The sequence below is a fragment of the Mytilus galloprovincialis genome, chromosome 2, assembly GCF_965363235.1.
Source record: "Mytilus galloprovincialis chromosome 2, xbMytGall1.hap1.1, whole genome shotgun sequence".
NCBI lineage: Eukaryota > Metazoa > Mollusca > Bivalvia > Mytilida > Mytilidae > Mytilus > Mytilus galloprovincialis.
Genome location: NC_134839.1, coordinates 7,457,385 through 7,466,980, shown reverse-complemented (window position 1 = coordinate 7,466,980; position 9,596 = coordinate 7,457,385). Strand labels below are relative to the sequence as shown.

The 9,596-nt window shown below is 40.0% G+C and overlaps 1 long non-coding RNA gene across 1 annotated transcript; it reads right to left on the bottom strand.

The window, feature by feature from the left end:
• Positions 1-8,822: 8,822 nt before the first annotated feature.
• LOC143062784 (uncharacterized) lies at positions 8,823-9,175 on the bottom strand. The gene is made up of 2 exons (XR_012974842.1): positions 9,112-9,175; positions 8,823-8,892 (listed from the first exon to the last, which is right to left on the bottom strand). It is a non-coding gene; the product is annotated as an uncharacterized LOC143062784 (long non-coding RNA).
• Positions 9,176-9,596: the final 421 nt, after the last annotated feature.

Below are 9,596 nucleotides of genomic sequence, written 5' to 3'. Positions count from 1 at the left end.
ATCAAGATGGGAGGATATTTTATACCTGTAATGATTAATGGTACTTACTAGTTATATTCCTTCAGTACCTGTTGTTTTAAAGGTTAACTCAGTATAGTTGTTGTGTGTACAATTAATACTGTGTTTTTGATATCGCAGATCTTTATTTGACAATGTCAAGTTATCAAAGATATCAGGCTTATAATTTAATACGCCATACATTTTTTTCAAAGAATAAAACCTTTTATTATATATGATCTTCTTTAAGGATTTGAAATACACGTTAAATTGAAATTTTCAAATACACACAACACGTCTGTGTTGACATAAATGGTCATTGTTATGAAAATGTATATGATTTAAAAATCTAATTAAAAAAGTTTGAATTTTTCAAAATGCTTAGGATCTACTATCAAAAGGAATATATTATCTTAGCTGTTCTCGGCATAACTTTTTGTAATATTATGTCATTAATGCCTATAATCTCATACTTTATTTAAGAATTGAATGCTTCTTTTTGTAAATTTATTGAGGTGTAAAAGCGTTGACCGAAGTACATTTTGTATGAGCGCGGAAGCGCTTCATTCTAAAAATGAACGCACGGTCAACGCTTTTACAACCCTATAAAGTTACAAAAAGAAGCATTCAATACTTATAATTACATTTTTTAGCTATGATTATGAAAACACGAATTTTTTATATTTTATTATTTAATTCACCTGTGCACTTTATTGTTGGAGCACGTGTTATCATGAATGAAAAGTTGTATTGAGCAATGCAACTGCTTACGGAATAACAAGTGATGTGCAGTTAGCCAATCAGAATAAAATATTATAATGAAACATACATCTAATGTAATTATTGAACAATGTAACTTTGTTTAGTCGGGCATCACTATTAATCTTTTTTCAGTCGACACACGCGTGTGGTGAGCAAAATTGTAAGCCTGGTAACTATGATGAGGTTTTATAGCATATGAGAATGAATCATGTGGACTTAACAATATCATCTGTCGGACCTCACAGATGAAGTGCTCAAGCATTTATGTTTAAAAACAAGAGGTCATCGTTACGTATTTCTCAATAGTTAAAAGTACTTGCTGTCTCTGATTTGCAATTATATCACATATCATTATGCTGAGCCTGACTCAGCTAGTATAACCATGGGACTGTATCGCAATCTCGGCAAATTATAAAGAATAACAACTTGTGTGTGAAGATTGTAGATTATAATTCCACCAGAAATGGTACAGGAGTTTTACAGAGTGTGTATTGTTTGGTAAACTGAAAGAAATAAAAATACAATATTTAACAATATGCACGAAAGAAATATATGAATGTTCAATGCAATAATAATATCAAGTCAAAAACGAAAGTAGAATTCTCAGGTCAATTCATAGAAATAAACAATTACAGTTCGTATTTGTTGAATAAACGTGGAATTCAAGTTAACGGAATTAACGGTATATATATTTAACAGTTTAAAATCGATTTGAAACGTACTTGACGGTGATTTGTCACAATATCCACAGGAGCAGATTTGTCGTGGCATCCATTTGCAATAGACAGGTGAGGAAGAGAAAGTAAACGGTAGTGAAAATACGGATAAGTCCAGATTATTTCCGAAAAATATGAATGTCTGAAAATTCAATCCAATTGACTTTATAGTAAATATAGTTGCGTATGTGATCCAGAATACTCCCCGTCTGAAATCTACCTGATATCACTATTCCAGAAAGTATAATTCTAAATGTGAATGTCACTATATTAATCCAAAATATATACATATAATTACACAGGTTTGTTCTCTATGAGAAGAATCATGTCCACGATAGGGCGTGTGTAGGTTGTGGCTTTTCCATTAACGATTACTCGCACTTCTGCTTTTCGGACATGTTCGTCTGAACTTTTAAATGAGTTCAATATAATTCCAACGGGCCATTGGGTACGGCAAATGTTTTTGTCCTTTAGAAGAATGACGTCTCCTTCGATGAGATCACGGCGATCTTCGGTCTATTTTCGTCGTTGTTGTAGTAAAGGCAGGTACTCCTTCCTCCAACGGGACCAGAAAACACTGGCTAGAGCCTGTACTCGTCTCCATTCGGCAAGACAGAGATCTCGTTTGTCGAATTCCCCAAGATGGTCTGAAGTGAAAATGTAGTCGGTTTTCTGCGTCAATAACATAGCCGGAGTTAATATTAACGGATTCTCTGGATCTGTTGATACCGGTACCAGAGGTCTAGAGTTCACTATTGCTGAAACTTCTGCCATTAGTGTGTTGAGCACGTCATGTGTTAGGCTTCTTCCGGCTGCGTTAAGAAGCATAGAATCAAGAATTCTCCTAGTGATACCAATCATTCTTTCCCAGGCTCCACCCATGTGGGACGAATGCGGCGGATTGAAGATCCAAGTTGTACCAGAATTGTACAGAAAGTTATTGAAGGGTCCATCTTCAACGTTGATTGAGTCAATCTTTAAATCGTCGATTGCGCCGATAAAGTTCGTTTCACGGTCAGATCGGAAAATCTTAACTTGGCCTCTTATAGCGGTGAATCTCCTGACAGCGTTTATGAAGGCTGAAGAACTCATTTCCTCGATTAATTCGATGTGAATAGCTCTTGTCACTAAGCATGTGAATAAAATTGCCCAACGCTTTGAGTTGGCGTATCCACCACGTGTTTTACGTGAAACAATTGTCCAGGGTCCAAAGGTGTCTATTCCAACGTTAGTAAACGGAGGTGAAGGTTCAAGACGGTCCTCTGGCAAATCAGACATGATTTGATACTCGGTTTTTCCTCTGAGTTTGCGGCATGTCACACATTTGTGAATAATAGATGAGATCAAGCGTTTTGCTCCTACGATCCAAAATCCTGCGGATCGAATCGCTCCATCTGTGAAATGGCGACCTTGATGTTTTATCTTGTTGTGGTAGTGTCGAACTAATAATGTCGCTATATGATGGCGTCCAGGGACGATCAAAGGTTTCTTTTCACGGAGGTTTAAGTCAGATTTGGCGATACGGCCTCCTACTCGTAATAGTCCTCGTTCGTCCAAAAACGGATTAAGGTTAGCTATAGGACTCCGCTTATGAATTTGTTCCTGACGTTTAATGCAATCTATTTCATCTCCGTAAACTTCATATTGAGCAGATATTAAGATGAAATTTTCGGCATTCGAAAAGCCTTCCAGAGAAGTCACTGGTGCTGTCTGTTTTGACCCGTGTAAACGGGAGAAACGTTCCAAAAAGGCTATCGCTCGCATAAGTGATGTCCAGTTGGAGAATCTGTTGAATCTATCAGTTCCGATACCTTTATGCTCAAGTGTGGCAAATGTTTTTGCAACATTAACAGTTGCACGTATTTCTCCATCTTCCTCTGGGTCTATTAGCTGATATATGTCCTCAGAATTCTTTTGCTCTGAGAAAAGAAGTTGTCTTGGTCCTAATAACCATTCGCTGCTATGAATTTCGTGGGCAGGTACGGACCTTGTTCCCGAGTCTGCGGGATTACGGTCAGTTGGTACATAATTCCATTGACTTGGAGAGCTAAATTTTCTTATTTTCTCTACTCGATTGGCGACATAGATAAAGAACCTTCTTGTCTCGTTACTGATGTACTGTGGATTCATTTATTTTCGTGGGTACCAATTTTCGTGGATTAAGGAAATCTTACATTTTCGTGGATATTTAATTTCGTGGTTTTGCTGAAATCTGCATACCAGCCTATAGAAAATTTTCTATTCGTTGAACATTTAATTTCGTGGTTTACCTGCTCCCACGAAATCCACGAAAATTGATATCCAACGAATAATAATGAATTCACAGTAGCCTAGGACTACTTTACTGTCTGTGTAGAATTTTACGGTGTCTATATGTAAATCTAAATTGTCCATGATGGTCTGTGTTATCTCGACTGCTAATACTGCAGCAGATAGTTCAAGGCGTGGAATAGTATGACCACTTGTTGGTGCAACTTTAGCTTTCCCAAGAATGAAACCTATGTTTGGTTCACCACTACTGTCGGTCGTGCGTAGGTATGCAACAGCTGCTATGGCTTTTTCTGATGCATCAGAGAAGACATGTAACTCCTTTGTGGTGGTTTTGCTGAGATACGGCACGTAGGTACGTGGAATGCGCAATGTTTCGATAGCAATTAGAGTATCTCTCCAAGATTTCCACTCATCTGCTGTCTCATCAGTGAGAGGTTGGTCCCAATCGACGGTTTCTGATACTATTTTCCTTAATAGGAGTTTCCCTTGTATAATCACCGGAGCCAAAAATCCCAGAGGATCGTAGATAAAATTCCTCTCCGAGTGATCGGTTTGTTTTCTGATGATAATTGAAATAAGAAGTTATCAGTGTTTACGTCCCAGCTGAGACCAAGACTACGTTGTAGGGGTTTACTGTCGCATTCTAAGTCTAGATCTTTAAGATTTGAAGCCAAATCACTGGCATGAAATGCAGACATAACTTCCGCACAATTAGAGGCAAACTTGTGAAGTCGTAAGTTTCCATATTTTGCTAATGCTTGCTGTGTGTCCTTCATGAGCTTAACAGCTTCCTCTTTAGTAGGACATGATGTTAGACCGTCGTCGACATAGAAGTCTCTTGTAACAAAGCTAGTCACGTGACTGCCAAACTCTAGTTCTGATGCTTGAGCTGCTTTTCGGAGTCCAAGCGTAGCAACGGCAGGTGACGGACTATTTCCGAAAACATGAACTCTCATGCGGTATTCGACAAGGTTCTCCTGAAGGTCATTGTCTTTATGCCATAAAAATCTCAGGTAATTTCGGTGGTCTTTTCTGACAACAAAGCAGTGAAACATATGTTGAACGTCTGCAGTTACTGCGACCATTTCTTTCCTGAAACGCAGCAGTACTCCCAAGAGATCATTGGTCAAGTCTGGACCTGTAAGCAGGACGCTGTTAAGTGAAACTCCGTTACATTTGGCGGAAGAATCAAACACACCTCTTATCTGATCGGGTTTCTTCGGATGATAAACACCAAACAATGGCAAATACCAGCACTCCTCATGTTCATGCAATGGTGGAGCGAGCTCTGCATGATTATTGTCTAGGATCTTACTCATAAATGTAAGAAAGTGTTCCCGCTTAACTGGGTTTCTATTCAGACTGGTGTCCAACATATTAGCACGATGAAGAGCTTGTTGTCTGTTGCTTGGCAATGGCTGTCTTGGCACTCGGAACGGCAAAGGTGCTACCCAACTTCCTTCCGAGTCTCTCACAAATTCGTTGTTCATCTGCTTCATGAACATTTTGTCCTCATATGACTGTCCAGGCTTATCATCGTCCCTTGTTTTTTCAAAGAGTGGCGATTGTAAATCTTTCGTTACAGGGTCTGTGTAGTTTTCCCGGATGTCAAACTTGCTTGTGCATGGTTGAAAGGTTGAAGGTTGTCCTGTAGGTAAAATGTTGGTTATTTTGACATTTAACTCAAGAGGCACATGCTGCTTGTTAATGCAGGTTTCTCCTATCACTACCCAACCCAGTTTCAGTTGTTGTGCATATGGAGTTCTGGGTGGTCCTATGCGCTGGTCGAGGACATGGTGTGCCTCTATAAGGTCTCTGCCAATTAAGAGAAGAATTTGGCAATTTTCCTCTATAGGTGGAATGCTTTCCCTAAGTTCTTTTAAATGAGGGTGATACATTGTTACTTCAGGAGTAGGTATTTCGTCCCTATTATTTGGAATATGATCACATTCAATCAGTACAGGAAGGTCAAACTTGCCATTACCATTGATTGATTCCATGATGAAACCTCTTCCTCTTTTCCCGGAGGTGACTACTTTGCCGGAGCATGTTGATAAAGTATAGTTCTCCGGTTTATCTTTGACGTCGAAAAGATTAAAGAATTCGGGCGATGCTAGTGACCGGTTGCTTTGGTCATCAATGATGGCGTACATGCCAATAACTTTGTCCTGGTTATCTTTGTGATAAACATTCACAGGCAGTATTTTAGCACAAGATTTCCCGCTATATGTATCTTTGCAGATCTCAGTACAGGTAGAGTTAACTGAGGTTGCCTTAGTTTCAGCCGATTCTAAAGGCTCCCCGCCGTAGGCTTGCTTAGGCGGGCTAGATTGAGAACTTGCAGGTTGCTGTGGTCTAGTGATGTGAAGTGCGGTAGTGTGTTGTTTACTTCCACATTCTTTACAACTTATGCGTGCATTGCATTCCCGGCTCCTGTGTGTGGTAGAATCACAACACTTGTAACATACATTGTTTTCTTTTAAAAGACCTTTGCGCTCCTCTATTGACTTGGCTCGGAACGCTCGACATTCTTTTAAGGAATGCTTTGTATTGTGCAGAATACAAAGACCTTGTTTGCTGGCATCTCCAGATTGCTGCTCAACTGCTGTTTTATGAGCACCAACTTTAGTCTTAGGGTAAGACGTAGACCTTGGCGCAGCACCTTTTGTATTTGGTGTGACTTTTGACCCAAAGATGAACCCAGGATCGTTCTTTGTTTTGCTTATTTCCCTGATGAAGGCAGAGAATTCTGTGAAAGGTGGAAAAGCAACTTCATATTTAGACTTGTATCTTGTAGCCCTCGTTGTCCACTTTTCTTGGAGTCCGTACGGTAATTTTTCAACAATAGGATTTATCCCGGACGAGGAGTCAAAATATGCTAGCAAACATCCCAGCTTGGGATTTTCCTTGTGATATTCTATTTCAGATAGAATGTCAGATAGTTCGTAGAGACGTGCGTTGTCCTTATTCGTTAAGGTTGGGAATTTTGCAAGTTTACTCATGAGAGAGGCTTCCAACATTTCTGGAGCACCATACCGCTCGTCAAGCCTCTTCCATAATCTCTGTATACCTATGGTAGGATTATTGGCGTTCGACGCTCTTATACTAATGGCGTGTTTAGCAGACTCTGGACCGAGCCACTTGATCAGTAAATCGAATTGTTCTGAGTCAGAGACTTGTAACTCATCAGTCACATTCTTGAAGCTTGCTTTCCAAGTATGGAAGGATTCTGCCCGATCGTTAAAGCTTGTTAACCGGGAGAAAAGCAGGTCCTTACGTAAGAGGAATCTAGTTATCTCCGATGTGAGGTTGATTTGTTGCTGGTGTGCAACAGGGATCTCTTCTAGTACGCCTTGTTTTTGGTGTGAAACAGGGATCTCTTCTAGTACGCCTTGTTTTTGGTGTGAAACAGGGATCTCTTCTATAAAGTCTTGTTTTGTGCGTAAGACAGGGATCGCTTCTTTAACACCCTGTTTTTGGTGTTCAGTAGGGCTCTCATCTGAAAGGCATAGTCTTTGTATGCCAGTTACTAATCCCAGATCTGGGATAAAGGTAACTTCCGGTGACTTATTATCGGAAGGCAAGACGGCAGATGTCTGTGACAGCAAGTTCGATGCCACGGATGGCACGAACGCTGGTGCTTCGTGACTCAGCTCGATCTTAACAGGAATTTGTTTTTTCTTTTGAGGTCCTGTTACTTCCTTAACAACAGTTGATACAGGAAGTTTATTGACGAAATCTTGCACACGCTGGAGCGGGTCTTCCTTTTCGTCAGGGAGATCGCTATACGCTTGGCTATCATCGTATTCCAGGATACGAGCCTCTGCCTCTGCGGCTGCAGCTTCTCTCTGTGCTTCAAGAAGGTTAAATTTGGCTTTAAGCTCGGCCTTTTCCCGGCTTACTCGTGCGGCTTCTTGTTGCATTTGAGCCTTCCTGCGCATAGCCTCTTGTTCTAATTGTTGTTCTAATTGCGTTTTTCTGTAAGCGGCCTCTTGTTCTAATTGCACTTTTCTGTGAGCAGCCTCCTGTTCTAGCTGAACTGTTCTCTGTGCGGCCTCATGTTTACGTTGAGCGACTTCTTGCTCCATTTCTGCCTGTTTACGACTGGCTTCCTGTTCCATTTCAGCCTTTTTGTGTGCTGCTTCCTGTTCCATTTCAGCCTTTTTGCGTGCTGCTTCCTGTTCCATTTCATTTTGTCTGAACAGGGCTTGTTCTTCTAACATTGCTTCCTGTTGTAGGATAAGGGCATGTTTTTCGACAAATGCTATCTTAGACTTTGCAGCCTCTGCCTTGGCTCGCTTTCTCCGTGCCAGGCTTGACATGTCTGACACGTTAGAGCTACCGCTGTGCGAGGTTTTCTTACCCCTTGAGGTCTTTGTTTTAGTGGATTTGGCCTTTGTTAGAGCGAGGCGATGCTCGTGTAGTTTTTCCATAACTAGCTCCACTTTGGACAGACGTAAATCCAAAGAGAGTTTACATGCATCAATTTCCTTTTGACTCTCCAATGTTCGGGTCCTTTTCAGAAAGTCTAGGTATTCATCTGTAAGCCTACGATAATTATTACAGGCTTTAACAAGTTTGTCCTGGACTGTTAGGAGTTGCTGGAGATCGTTAGGAGGCGTTGTTACTTCCAATAACTGGGATTCAATGTCTGCCCAGAGAGCCTCTAGTTCCTGACAAACTTGTCACGTTTTTCAGTGAAAGCTCCTTGTCCTTTTTCCGTGAGGTCACGTACTCGCCTAGCCTCGGGAGTTTCATCTGACTGTGATGTACTAGACGGATTTTCTAATAGTTCCGGGACATCTCCTTCTTGGGGCTGAATCTCTTCTTGTTGTTCCACATGACTGGGATCCATGTTGACTCAACGTTGTTGGGTTGCTGTCGAGTTCACACAAGATATGTAGTCCACTGTCAGTGTAAAGGTATGTACGTATGTACGTTGCTACGTTGTCGTTCCTTGTCTGGATATGTAAAGACAGGTTGTCGTCAATTTACTATGCTGAGCCTGACTCAGCTAGTATAACCATGGGACTGTATCGCAATCTCGGCAAATTATAAAGAATAACAACTTGTGTGTGAAGATTGTAGATTATAATTCCACCAGAAATGGTACAGGAGTTTTACAGAGTGTGTATTGTTTGGTAAACTGAAAGAAATAAAAATACAATATTTAACAATATGCACGAAAGAAATATATGAATGTTCAATGCAATAATAATATCAAGTCAAAAACGAAAGTAGAATTCTCAGGTCAATTCATAGAAATAAACAATTACAGTTCGTATTTGTTGAATAAACGTGGAATTCAAGTTAACGGAATTAACGGTATATATATTTAACAGTTTATAATCGATTTGAAACGTACTTGACGGTGATTTGTCACAATATCCACAGGAACAGATTTGTCGTGGCATCCATTTGCAATAGACAGGTGAGGTAAGCGGAAGAAGGGATCCCGTAGACCGCCCTACGTCACGAATCATGAATTATGCATATTCTATTTATAGGCTCTTTTTAAACGATTCGGAAAATACTAATGCTAAAAATAGAATTTTCTTAACATGTAAAACTATCTTAAAAAAACGATGCAAAATCATTAACTTTCACGGAGAGTGGTACGTGATTGGGTTTTTTTATTTCACGTTCAACGTGTTTTTACTTTTTTATTTTACGTTCAGTCGTGCAAAACAGCGAGGTGTTCAACATTTTCTGATTATGTAATTTTTATACGTGCATGACGTGCTTCGTGATTCAAATGCTTATTTTGCGTGCTCAGTATTTTTCAAAAAAAAACAAAAAAACACTGGACAGGGATCGTCATCATGGACAAGAACGAAATTGATTTTATTT